The following is a 14434-nucleotide window of genomic DNA, read 5'->3' as shown; positions in this document are numbered from 1 at the left end:
TCTGTATGCTTTAATAAATGTTTAATGCCCAAGGACTGGTGCTAAAGCTTCTAATTTAAGGCGACCACAATTTAGATTTTAAACATCACAGTTTTTTAATCATAAAAGTATTTATTATTTTCCAGTTACATGTAAAGATAGTTTTCAATATTTTTATAAGATTTCTTGTTCCAAATTTTTCTCCCTCCCTTCCCTCTCCCCAAGACAGAAAGCAATCTGATATAGGTTTTATATACACACACACACACACACACACACACACACACACATATATTTTACATGAACCACTGTGTTTTTACCCCTCACTAGGATTTCATTCAGGGCAATACTGCAAGTCATATGAACTGTGCAGATCCAGGAGAATGTTGACACATTGAACCAGTGGGCTACTCAGCTCTTTAGTGAACCCCAAATTCTTCCCTTATTGGAGGCCACATCCAAGGTACTATTATATGTTAAGAGAGCTCCAGGAGGCAAAGGCCCACCAGAAATGGGAAGGGTTTCCTTGACTGTCTATGGACTCATGTGCAAATCCTTTCTGTGTCCTCGGTATGAATCAAACCTATTTGAACCTAAGAAACTGTTAATTAGAAGCTTACCCTTTAGGTAAGTGTCATACACTGATTTCTAAGGGTCAGTTACATGAGGGCAAACAATCTAGAGAAAGAAGCTGTATGAGCTGCCCAACTTACACTCAGTCTCTTCCTGCCGGAATGGAGAAGCAGATAACAAGAATTTCATTTATTGTGTGATCATGAGGACCTCACTTAACTTCTCTGAATTTCAATCTCCTCCTCTAGAAAATGGGTATGATACCAATATGATACCCACAACTCCTTTACAGGGTACTTATATGAAAAGTACTGTATAAAAACATGAGGGGCAGCTAGGTGGCGCAGTGGATAGAGCACTGGCCCTGGAGTCAGGAGGACCTGAGTTCAAATCTGACCTCAGATACTCAACACTTACCAGCTGTGTGACCCTAGGCAAGTCACTTAACCCCAATTGCCTCACTTAAAAAAAAATATGAGTGATTATTTTTCAATCGAGGAAACTGAGGCTAAAACGGTTGTGATTTGTCCAAGATCTCCCAGATAGTAAACAGCAGAATTTGCATTAGAACCCAGATCAGAAATCTGATTACAAATGCATTGCTCTTTCATCTCCATCTGCTCCAGCATCATTTTTTAATCTCTGTATCCCCAGCACTGAACCCAGGCCCTGCACATACTATGCCTATAGTAAGTGTTTGTTTAATTGAATCAGTACCACTCCCTGCCTTTCTCGTGTATTTGCTGTTCAAAAGTCTTGCTTGCACAAGTAAGTCTTCACTGAGAGCTGTGTGTGTGGTAGGGGATGGGGGAGGAGGTAGGAGAGGATGGGTGGTTCAGACGAATCACACTATCATTCATACATTTATAAGATCATGGGATTTGGATGGAGAAAGACATTGTTTTTTAAGTTGCGTCCAACTCTTTGTGACTACATTTGGGGTTTTCTTGGCAGAGGTACTGGAGTGATTTGCCCTTTCATTCTCCAACTCATTTTACAGTTGAGGAAACTGAGGCAAACAGGGTTAAGTGACTTGCTCAGGGTCACACAGCTAGTAAGTGTCTGGAGCCATATTTGAAGTCAGGTCTTCCTGACTCCAGGTCTAGCACTCTATCCACTGCACCACCTAGCTACCCCTAGAGGGACCTTAGAGAGGATCTAACTCACTCCCCTCATTTATAGATGAGGGAACTAAGCCCCTGAGAGGTTAAAGGATTTGTACATGGTCACACAGCTAATAAGAAGGAGAACTAAGATATGAATACACATTTTCTGACTGAAATCTAGAGCTCCTTCCACTGCATTGTACTGTCAGAAGGTGGCTAGCATACCTCCCCTCCCCCACCCCCAAATCTTCTGTTCTTTAGGCTAAACAGCACAGTCACTTTTCTTGAGTTCTCTGCACAGACAGCAGTAGTCAGGAAGGGAGCCAGAATCCTTTAGCTAGCATCCTGTGGGCAGTGCAATAATGATATGTTGCCATAGTTGCCAAAATCCATTTTCTCACCTTTTCTTCTCACAGGTAGTAAGGACATCCTGTGGTCTTTTCTCTCACGCTCCATCTGCCATGGGAAAGCCATGGCGGGTGACTTCTCAGCATCTCCCCTCCTTCCTCGGAAAAGCTAATTGTAGAGCTCATCTGGCTCTTTTCTTCATAACTACCTAACCTTGTCTATCCTACTCCAGCCATTCCTGCTAATTTCCAACTTCACCAGCCAAGAAACATGCAGAGATAATGGAGTTTTCTCCATTATGTTCAGATAATACAAGTTGTTCATTGGGAGGACTGATTATAATGACAAACCAAATAGCCAAGTGTTCTCCTAGGTCCTGTGAAACTCCCTCAGCCTCCTTAGTGCCAAGAACCAGGATGTTCTCACCACATTCCAGAACAGGGGTACACGTGGATACAGAGTTATCAATACTGCTTATAAGGTTTTAGGACTTAGAACTAGCAGGGATTTTGGAGAATCTAAGATTTAGAATTGGAAGACACCATGTAGAATGCTACCTCAGCAGCTGCCTGGTCTAACCCAAAGCTTCTTTTTTTTTTGGGGGGGGGGTTGTTGTTTTTTGTTTTTGTTTTTTGAGGGACAATGAGGGTTAAGTGACTTGCCCAGGGTCACACAGCCAGTAAGTGTCAAGTGTCTGGGGCTGTATTTGAACTCAAGTCCTACTGAATCCAAGGCCAGTGCTTTATCCACTGCACCACCGAGCTGCCCCCTAACCCAAAGCTTCTTAAATTATGGGTTGTGATGCCATAAGGGGGTCATCATGTAACTGAATGTGGCAATCACAAAAAATTTGGCAACAGTAAAAGGTAACATATACCTATTTGATATACCTATATACCTGGGGTTGTACAAAAATTTCTTGGGTGAAAAGAGGTTGTGAGTGGAAAAAGTTTAAGAAGCCCTGGTCTAACTCATATCCAGTAGGAATCCCCATTATAACATACCTAACAAGTGGTTGGAAGGGGAACCACCTCCTCTCAAGGTAGCTGACTCTCCTTTGGGTCAGTTCAAATGGTAAAAACATGTTTCCTGATATCAATCAACCTAAATTGGCCTAAATTGACCCATTCCTCCAGCCCCTTCAGATATTTGAACACAGCTAACATAGCTAATATGCCCTCCCTGAGTGTTCTCTCTCTCTCTCTCATCAATCAGGGTTGAGGGACTTGCCCACAATCACACAGGTAGCAAGCGTCAGGGTCAGATTTGAACTCAGATCCTCCTGGCTCCAGCTCCACCTAGCTGCCCCAAGTCTTCACTTTTCCAAGTTAAATGTCCCTAGTTCCTTCAACTGATAACCATATGACTGAAACTCCAGGTTCTTTCCCATTATGCTTATCAGTTGTTACCCTTCATTCTCAAAGAGAATCAAAATGACATCACTCTGTCCAATTCAAAGTACAGCATGTCCAAGACTGTGGCTGATCACTCCAACACGAATTCAGAATGCTCTACTAGAGATCTGGCACAGTCTATATGAACATATGAAATGGGGATGTCCCTACATTTTCACATTTCATTTCTTCTGAGCTACTGCAATTCTGCTTTGCCAGATCTCAAGCTTCAAGTCTTCTTTGTGGGGCAATGAGGGTTAAATGACTTGCCCGGGGTCACACAGCTAGTAAGTGTCAAATGTCTGAGGCTGGATTTGAACTCAGGTCCTCCTGAATCCAGGACCAGTGATCTATCCACTGCACCACCTAGCTGCCCCCCTCAAGTCTTCTTTGAGCATCCATTCATTTCTGGCTTCTTTTGGCTTCTAGCTTCAAGAGAGAAAATAGAAGAGGCCAACAACCCCAACTCAGGATACCGAAGGAAAAAGACTCTGAGAAGATAAGAGAGAAACAGGGAGTCTCCATCATGTCCCTATTCCCAGCTTGCTATTCTAGAGATTTGGGGTAGACTCCTCTAGGGTGAGTTACCTCACTCCCAATGGGAGAGCGCCTCATGCTGCATTGTCTAGTATTTATTCTTCTACATATACCTTCTCTGATTTCTGTTCTGCCATGGATTTGGAAAAATGGGTTTATTTGCTATTTGCTCTATGTGTTCATTGTGGACCTGGCATTTGGTGGGAAAGGGGTCAAGTCTAGGACATAGAACTTGGGGTCCTCTCCCCTACAAAAATCAGTGATCAGAAGTAAGCTCAAACCCAATCATATCCCTTAGACTAAGAATATTTAAGGGGGCGGCTAGGTGGCGCAGTGGATAAAGTGCCGGCCCTGGATTCAGGAGTACCTGAGTTCAAATCCGGCCTCAGACACTTGACACTTACTAGCTGTGTGAACCTGGGCAAGTCACTTAACCCCCATTGCCCCACAAAAACAAAAAACAAACAAAAAAAGAATATTTAAGGAAGCAGATAGATTTAATTCTACCCTGGTGCTCTCTCTTTCTGAGGAGATCAGAGTGGCTTGGGCCCCAACTTCCTGCTTCCCCTCCTAGAAGCAATTAAAAGTTTCTCTTGAGGGGGCAGCTAGGTGGTGCAGTGGATAAAGCACTGGCCCTGGATTCAGGAGGACCCAAGTTCAAATCCAACCTCAGACACTTGACACTTACTAGCTGTGTGACCTTGGGCAAGTCAGTTAACCCTCATTGCCCTGCAAAAAAACCAAACCAAACAAAAACAAAACAAAACAAAAGTTTCTCTCAAGGGGGCAGCTAGGTGGTGCCATGGATAAAGCACTGGCCCTGGATTCAGGAGGGCCTGAGTTCAAATCTGACCTCAGACACTTGACACTTACTAGCCGTGTTACCTTGGGCAAGTCACTAAACCCCCATTGCCCCGCAAAAAAAAAAAAAAAAAAGCTTCTCTTGAAGAACAGCAGGCAGAAAAGAGGCTGGAGATGTTCTGATCTGCCTCCCTTGGAGGTATACACAAGGATGACGCTCTCACCACATGTGGATCGTCTTCTACATGTAAGGCTTTATCCACTAAGTTCACATTAGCTTTATTGACTGCTATATCACATGAGTGACTCATATGGCGCTTACAGGCCCTCTAGTCCTTATAGATCATCTGAGGCAGCTAGGTGGCACAGTGGATAGAGCTCTGACCCTGAAGTCGGGAGGACCTAAGTTCAAATCTCACTTCAGACACTTTCTAGCTGTGTGACCCTGGGCAAGTCACTTAACACATCTGGGGCCATCTCTAGCTGTCCTGATAAATACCTTGCCACTGGACCCAGATGGCTCTGGAGGAAAGAGTGAGATTGGTGACCTTGCACAGCCCTCCCTCACTTAAATCCAATTCACTGCAAGTCATGACATCACCCCAGTGTCATGGTCCTCTTTGAGAAGAAAGGATAGGGGCAGCTAGGTGGCGCAGTGAATGAAGCACTGGTCCTGGATTCAGGAGTACCTGAGTTCAAATCTGACCTCAGACACTTAACACTTACTAGCTGTGTGACCCTGGGCAAGTCACTTAACCCCAATTGCCTCACTAAAAAAAAAAAAAGAGAACAAAGGACAAACAACAACAAAGGTCATCTGATCCAACCTCCTCGTTTTATAGAAGTAGGAAATGAGCATCAACTCCAAATTCAGTGCTCTTTCCCCTGCTCTCTGTATCCTCTGCTCCCCCAGATTCAGGCTCAGCTTGAGCCATGGGCCCCAGGAACAAAGACTGGCTTCCTTCCAGCTATTCAATTCTAGGATTCTAGGAAAGGGTAGTCCCCACAGCCCACAGCTACTCAGCCCAGGAAGGAGAACCCTGAATCACTCTCCTGCCTTGCTATATCTATGCCATAGACGCAAAGAATCTCAGAGCTAAAAGGGACTTTGTGGGACATCTAGGAAGCATACATTTGGACCCAGATGTTTGGACTTGGAACTAGGAAATGTGGGATCAGGTTTGAGCCTAACACTTATTAGCTATGTAGGCTTGACCAAGTCACTTGAAACTCTTTAAAACATTTTCCCCCTCATTTATAAGCTGGGAATCATGATACACGTACTACTGACCTTACAGGGCCATTGGAAGGAAAGTAGTTTGTGAACCTTAAGGCCCTATACAGCATGTCCCAAAAGTCTTAGTGCAGTTTTAAGCTATTAGAAGCTTTTTGGATCCTCTGTATAAAATAGGTCATTGTGTAGTCCAATCCACTGTGCAATGTGGGAATCCCTTCTAAACTCTCCAGTTCTGCCCAAGGACAGGGAACTCACTATCTCACAAGACAGCCCATTCCATTGTTAAATAACTCTGATTGTTAGGAAGTACTTCCTTCTATTGAGCTGGTCTGTCTCCCTGTGACTTCCTCTGATTGGTCCTATCTGTGTGTGTAGGGTAACAAAGAACATGTTTGATCCTCTTTCTGATGTCCAAGTAGAACAATGGTGTGGTAGCGGGCTGTTTTATTACCCAGGAATGGTTAGGCTTGCCCTGGAACTAGAGTGTTTCTCTGCTACTTCCCCTGGGGCACCTTGAATTCTCATCCTGACCACCTCGGCCAGACACTCAGAACCCTTCTCACACGTACAAATCCCACTCAAGCCTTCCCTACCCACCCCACAAACTTCCACAAAAAATACTCCCAAATGTTCCAGGTTCTTCCTCTATCAAAACTTTTCTACCCTATGTCTTATTTGTAGACTGTCCCCAAAGTCTTAGGGTCACTTTTTTTTTTTTAATTTTTTAGTGAGGCAATTGGGGTTAAGTGACTTGCCCAGGGTCACACAGCTAGTAAGTGTGTGTTAAGTGTCTGAGGCTGGATTTGAACTCAGGTACTCCTGACTCCAGGGCCGGTGCTCTATCCACTGCACCACCTAGCTGCCCCCTTAGGGTCACTTTTAAGTTTAAGCTTTAATATTAAATAAAATATTAATTTATAGTAACCCATTAATATTAACACACTGGTATCAACATATTAATATTAAAACAGGCCTTTATATGTAATAAAATGTTAATTTGACATTAAAGTTTAAGCTTTAATAGCTTAAAACTGCTCTAAGATTTTGGGGAATAACCTGTAAAATATTCGCACACTGAAGAGGGCATGCAGTATAGCAGAAAGAATATTAAATTTGTAGTCCAAAGCCTAGTGTTACTACTTAAGTAGTAACCCCAAGTCACTTCCCTAATCTGGGCCTGAGTTTCCTCAGAAAAATAATTACAAGGGTGGGACTTAAGTGGATAGAGCACCCCACCTGGATTAGGAAAACCTGAGTTCAAATCCAGCCTCATACACTCACTAGCTTTGTGACCCTGGACAAATCACTTAACCCTGTTTGCCTCAGTTTCCTCACCTGTAAAATGAGTTGGAGAAGGAAATGGCAAACCATTCCAGTATCTCCATCAAGAAAGCCCCAAATAGGGGGCATCTAGGTGACACTTACTAGCTGTGTGACCCTGGACAAGTCACTTAACCCTCATTGCCCCGCAAAAAAAAAAAAAAAGGAAAGGAAAGACAGAAAGAAAAATAAAAGAAAGCCCCAAATAGAATCACAAAGAATCAGATAAAACAACTGAACAACAATGCCTCTACTAGTTTTAAATTCTCTGAGCCTATAAACCATGCCTCAAAGTAGACTACTTTCCCATTTCTTGTATTTAACCTTCAGGCTTCTGCCTATATTTACCCTGTTCCCTACTCTTAGTAAGTTCTCTTTCCTCAATCCTCTCTTTACCCCATCTTTCTGTACTCAACTCCTATCTTTCAAATCTAAACAAGTGTCACCTCCTCCAGAGAGCCTTCCCTGATTTCTCTGCCTTTCCAGTAAAATACTGACAATCCTGTGCTTGTCCATCTAGGTAGTACTTATCACACCGTCTGGGATTGCTGCTAACTGTACCCACTACTAGACTATAAACTCTGTGTGAGCAAGGGATATATCTTATCTATCTTTGTATCCTACAGAATGTATGGCCTTCTCCTCATCACTCTCCTTCATTCTATGAATTAGGAGGGCAGGGCCCTGGCCCTGAGATTGCTGTTTGTTTATCTCCCCTAAACAGTGAGATCTCTGAGGGTTAGAACAGGATCTTGTACACCTTTATCTCTCCCATAATTCTTTGTATAGTAAATGCTCATTGAATGAATGGCAAAAGAAGCTAAGGTGGGGTCTCTTCCCTGCGCAGGCTTGCTGAGATGGGTTGCACTTCTCAGGAAACACAGAAAGCCTTTGTCAAACATTGGGCTACTTGGAGAACTGCAGGGACCTGCTTGCTAGGCAGGGTGAATACTGCGGGCTTAGTAAACTTTAGAAGGCAGATCTCTCTTTCACCTCTCACTAATCTGCCTCTCCATAAATTAGTCTAGCGTTCAGACAAGGTCAATGGCCTTTTCTGTTTTCCTAATTTGCCTGAAACATTCCCATCATTTTGTTTGTTTTGTTTTGTTTTTTGTTTTTTTGTGGGGCAACGGGGTTAAGTGACTTGCCCAGGGTCACACAGCTAGTAAGTGTCAAGTGTCTGAGGCTGGATTTGAACTCAGGTACTCCTGAATCCAGGGCTGGTGCTTTATCCACTGCACCACCTAGCTGCCCCCCATTCCCATCATTTTGGACTCAGATGAAGCATTGTTTTGCAAATATGAATATTGGTGGGCAGGAATGAATTTTTGGAAAACTTTATCACTACCATCCCCTAAAAACCCCATTCTATTAGCAAATACCAATCCCAACAATAACAATCATAACAATTCAGTGAGGGACCTAAAGCAAAAATTCTCATCCCCATATTACAGGTGATAAAAATGAGTTGGAGAGAAGTGAAGTGAAGTGAAACTAATGGCAGAGTTGAGGTGAGAGCCCTGTGTCCTGACTCTTGGCCTGGACCAGTGCTTTTCCCACAATACCACACATTCAATGGACCTAGTCATAAAATCACAAAATCTTTTTTTTTAAAGCAGTCAGGGATGGATAGAAAGGAAGGGAGGGAGGAAGGAGGAAGAAAGGAAGGAGGGAGGGAGAGAGGGAAAGAGGAAAGAAGGAGAAAAAGAAAGAAAGAAAGAATCTGTATTGGCTCTTTTGGCTTAACAATGTTTCTTTGTTATGAAGAAGGGTTTAGTTCTGGTGTGGTAGTTAGGTTGTGGATATGGATCCAGAAATGTGAAAGCAAAAGGCAAAAAATAAAACTTATTTTAAGCATCAATTGGTGCTGGTAACAATTTACTGTGGGAATGATGGAGGTGTCTCACAGTTCCCATATACACCGCTGGGGTAGAAGTCTTGGGTAAGTCCCTTGTTTTCTATAGCTACCAGAGAGTCCATGGCCTTCAGTCCCTCAATTGCACATCTCTTCCCACCCACTGACAAATCTCTTTTGATCTTCCTGCTTTGCAACAATCAACCTTGGCTTAAGGAGAGTGGCTCCTTATTGAAACAGGCTCACAGGATGGAATGTTGCCCATAGAATTTTTTCCTTTTAGACAGTCATCAAGCATTTTATTAAGTCATATGAGATAAGTGTCAGGTATGACAGATGGACAGCGTGAATGAAAGAGGTTACACCCATGAATTGTAAAAAGGTCTAGAGAAGGGCCTTTAGTGCATTGACTTATGTGGGAGATGTATGAGGGCATATGGACAAGAATCACCCAGAACTAGTACAGAGTAAACACTTAATTAAATGCTTGCTGGTGTGTTAAGAAGACATGGATGAGTTGTGATATTTACAGAGGGAATAATAATTCACATTAATATTACACCTTAAGTTTCACAAAACTTTCCTCACAACAACCCTGAGATAGGTAGTACAAGAGTTAATTGTCTCCATTTTACAGATGAAGAAACTATCATGAGTTCTCTGAGAGATTAAGTGACTGCTGGGGTGTGCTAGGGGTTCCTCAGAGCTACTTATTAAATATCCAGTATGAATTTTACACCTCAAAAATCAGCAAATGCTACAAATTAGGATTTGATTTATTGTTTTCTTAACCGTCTAGACCTAAGGAAATTATAGAGAAAATGTCAATAATGCAGATTAAACTGAAAAGTCTGCTCTGCCTATGATTTTTTTTCCCTAGAAGAGCCAGTTGTTAAACATTTACCAGCACATCTCTGATGTGCTCATGGTGTCACAGCTGGTAAGTGTTTATGGTAGAAAAATTTACATTAATGAGATCATGGGACTACTGACACATTGAAGTAAATCTTTCAAATCATGGCATGTCAGAGGTCATTGGGTCCACCCTCTTCATTTTACAGTTGAGTAGATTGAGTCTTAGAAAGAGGAAATGACTTGCTTAAGATCATAAAACACTGAATTGATCTGTGGCATTGGACTAGTTTCAAGTCAATAGAATTAAATTCACATAAGGGGATTAATTCAACCAACATTAATTAGATTTCTAAGGTGGGTAGAACATTGTACTAGATGTGGGGAAGATTCAAAGATTAGATAAGAAATGTCATGGGGCTCAATGGGGAGATAATTATAATGCCTAATAACACAAACCAAAAAAAGGGAAGATCAGGATTTGTTTTGGGGAGGTGGACAGAGAGGGACCCCTGAGATAGGGCTGAGATCTCAGAAGTCTTCAGACGAAAACATAAATTGCATTTTTATCAAATTCTATCTGTAGGGATGATCACAGGAATAAGTTATTGGAGGGAGGGAGGAAAGCAGTACTCTGTGACTCTGGTCAAATCTTAGAATTACAGATTAGAACTAGAAGGAACAAAGAACCAGGGAAAGACACATATGAACTGATGAAAAGAGAAGTAAGCAGAGTTAAGAAAACAATATCCACAATGACCGCAATAACTTAAATGGGTAGATCAACACAACAAAACAATCAAAACTGAACGCTGTGAAATTGTAACGACCATATCAGCCCCAAAGAAGAAATAGAAAAAGGAAGAAAAGAAACAAGCATTTATTAAGCCCCTAACATGGGTCAGATACAAATATTATCTCATCGGATCCTTAGAACAACTTTGGGAAGTAGGTCTTATTATTGTTTCCATTTTACAGTTGAGAAAACTGAGGCTGATTGAGGTTCAGTCAATTGCTTAGGCAGGTCACACATAGTAAATGCTTGAGGTCAAATTTGAACTTAGGTCTTCCTGGAAAAAAGATAATTGCCACCACTCCTTTGCAGAGGCAGGGACCTAGGTTGGAGCATTGCATATAATGTCAGACCTCTTCTATGAGTCAATTGGTTTTGCTAATTTTTAAAAATCTTCTTCTTCTGTTTAAATTCTTTGTCCAAAGAAATGACTCTTTAAAGAGGCAGGGAAAGGGATAGAGTGAGAAATGTAGCTGACATAAATGAAAGAGATCAATAAAATCTATTTAAATAATAAAATTTAAATAACTGGAAGACATGTTTCTTAACTTGTAAGCCTCAGTTTCCTCATTTGTAAAATAGAGAAAATAATCCCTGCTCTGCCTTCTTTATAGTTCACTTAACTCAAACAGTTCAGAAGGGATCCAATTTAGCTCAATTCAATAAGCATTTATTAAGTGCCTAGAGTATTATGAGTTAACATGACTGTCCAACCAAGAATTATCTCACCTTTGGGTCCAAGAAGCTGTAACTTGTGCAGTGGCTACAACCTGATAAAACCATCTCAGCAGATGGACTAAACCAGATTGAAGGTAACCAAGAAACCTCAAACGTGTCAGTGAGTTCGGGGAATCTCTACCCTAAGCATGTAAAGGCTTCCCTGGATGGATGGGCAGATAAGAATAATCTGTTCCGGGGCAGCTAGGTGGCGCAGTGGATAGAGCACCGGCCCTGGAGTCAGGAGTACCTGAGTTCAAATCTGGCCTCAGACACTTAACATTTACTAGCCGTGTGACCCTGGGCAAGCCACTTAGCCCCAATTGCCTCACAAAAAAAAAAAAAAAAATCTGTTCCAATGATCATGAAGGCAACTGAACCAGGCATTATGGGGTGCTTAGAACTTGGTCAGACATTGAAGATTCCAAGGTCATCTACTGCATCCTGTGCCATGTCCAGTTGTCCTGACCTTCATCCTGTCACTGGACTTTGATGACTTGGGAAGAGAGAATAAGGCCAACATCTTTGTGTAATTCTGCCTCATTTAAATCCAATTCACTCACAAGTCGAGACATCACCTGTGATGTCACTGGTTCTCTTCAAAAATGAAGGCTGAACAACAATCATAAGAAAAGAAGGAGGGAGCTAAAGAAAATAGGTAAGCACCTCCTCTAATTTTTTTTTAGAAAGCTAATGTCAGTTAGGGACACATTGAGCATCAAATTTAGAAGTCTATTAGAATAAGGAACAGGAAGGTTAAAATCTAAAATGAACGAAGGCTTGAGGAAAATGCCAAGGAAAACAAAAAAGATTTTTCAGGCGGTCATTTTTCCCCTTAAAATGTGATTTTTCATGGCCAAGGACCTAATCTAACATTTGTCTGCCTCCCCTGAGTGCCTAGCACAGGGCCTGGCACAGAGTGAGTCAGGCAATAGATGCTAAACAGATGAAAGGAGGGTTAGTCCCAGAGCTTGAAGAAGACAATACACAGACACCAAATGGCAGAAAGTGAAATTATTCAACTCCTCTGTCCCTTCTGTCTTCTCCAGTAATGAAATTGATCTTCAAACTAGAAAGGGTCAAATTGACAATTCTAAAAGGGGAGTAAAGCCCAAGATTGGTGAAGAGGTAGTACAAGCAATAATAACATAAGTGGGGCTTTAAATTTACTAAATATTTACCTCAGAGGAACAGGGAAGGAGAAACCTTTTGCAATTATGGATAAGGAAAGAGTGCTTCACACGAGGGATAAAGGGATCATTGGAGAGAAAATAGACAATTTTGATTACATAAAAATGAGAAATCTTTAAGGCAGACAAATCAATACCAATAATATTGTAAAGGAAATAGATAACTGGAGGAAAAAATCTTTGCCCCCAAGTTTCTCTGATAAAGGTCTGATATCCAAGACATGTAAAAAATTGATTGAAATGTGTCAGAACGGGGGCGGCTAGGTGGTGCAGTGGATAAAGCACCGGCCCAGGATTCAGGAGATCCTGAGTTCAAATCCGACCTCAGACACTTGACACTTACTGGCTGTGTGACCCTGGGCAAGTCACTTAACCCCCATTGCCCCGCAAAAAAAAAAAAAAAAGAAATGTGTCAAAACGAAAGCCATTCCCCAATAGATAAATTGATATAAGCAGTCAATTCTCAAAAGAAAAACAATCTATCAACAACTGTATTTTGTTTTGTTTTGTTTTTTGCTGGGGCAATGGGGGTTAAGTGACTTGCCCAGGGTCACACAGCTAGTAAGTGTCAAGTGTCTGAGGCCAGATTTGAACTCGGGTACTCCTGAATCCAGGGCTGGTGCTTTATCCACTGCGCCACCTAGCTGTTCCCTCAACAATTGTATTTTGAAAGTTGCTAAGTCCTATCATTTCTACTTTAGTAACATCTCTGGTATTTGCCTCCTTCTCTATTCCAACACTGCTATCACCCTGATGCAAGCCCTCATCATTTCACACCTGTATCACTGAACTAGTATCCTGGTTGGTCTCCCTGCCACAAGTCTCTCCCCACTCTAGTTCATCCTCAACTCAGCTGTCAAAGTGATCTTCCTAAAGCACAGATCTGACAATGTCACTCCCCCTATTCCATGAACTTCAGTGGTGCCTGTTTTCTCCAAAATCAAATATAAAATGCTATGTTTGGCTTTTAAATCTCCCTATAACCTGACACTTTCCTACTTTTCTTCTTATATTCTGTGATCCAATTACACTCATCTCCCTGCTGTTCCTCATATAAGATATCCCATCTCCCAACTCTAGGTATTTTCCCTGGCTGTACCCCATGCCTGCACCTCAGTTTTTTTTCTCAGAGGGTCTTTTGCCTTTCTTTGTATCCCTAGCACTTAGCACAGTTGTTGGCACATAGTAGCTACTTAATAAGTGCTAGTTGATTGACTTAACTGACTGAAAAAAAATGTTCAAAATTATTATTAATAAGAGAAATGCAAACATACAATTCTGAGGTTCCAGCTTACATTCAATTGGCAAAGATGACAAAAAAGAACAAAGAATCAGTGAAGCAGCTGTAGGAAGAAAGGCACATTAATAGACTGTGGAAGAGCTGTAAATGGTTAAACCATGCTGGAAAGCAATTTAGAATTATACTCACAAAGTCACTAAATGGCATACACTTTGCCCCAGAAATTCTTCTACAACTCATATACTCCAGAAGGAATAAAAGAGAGAAAAGAACTATATGTGCAAAAAATGTTCACAGCAGAACTTTTGATTGTAGCAAAGAATTGGAAACTGAGGGAAGTGGACATCCATTGGAGAATAGCTAAACAAATTATGGTAAGCAAATGGAACATTATGACAATATAAGAAATTATGAAAGGGATGAATTCAGAGAAACCTGGGAATACATGTATGAGCTATACAGAATGAAACAAGCTGATCCAGAAGATCAATT

This window comes from Dromiciops gliroides, chromosome 2 (genome assembly GCF_019393635.1).
Source record: "Dromiciops gliroides isolate mDroGli1 chromosome 2, mDroGli1.pri, whole genome shotgun sequence".
NCBI classification, from domain to species: Eukaryota; Metazoa; Chordata; class Mammalia; order Microbiotheria; family Microbiotheriidae; genus Dromiciops; species Dromiciops gliroides.
Note: the sequence above shows the minus strand (reverse complement) of the source record.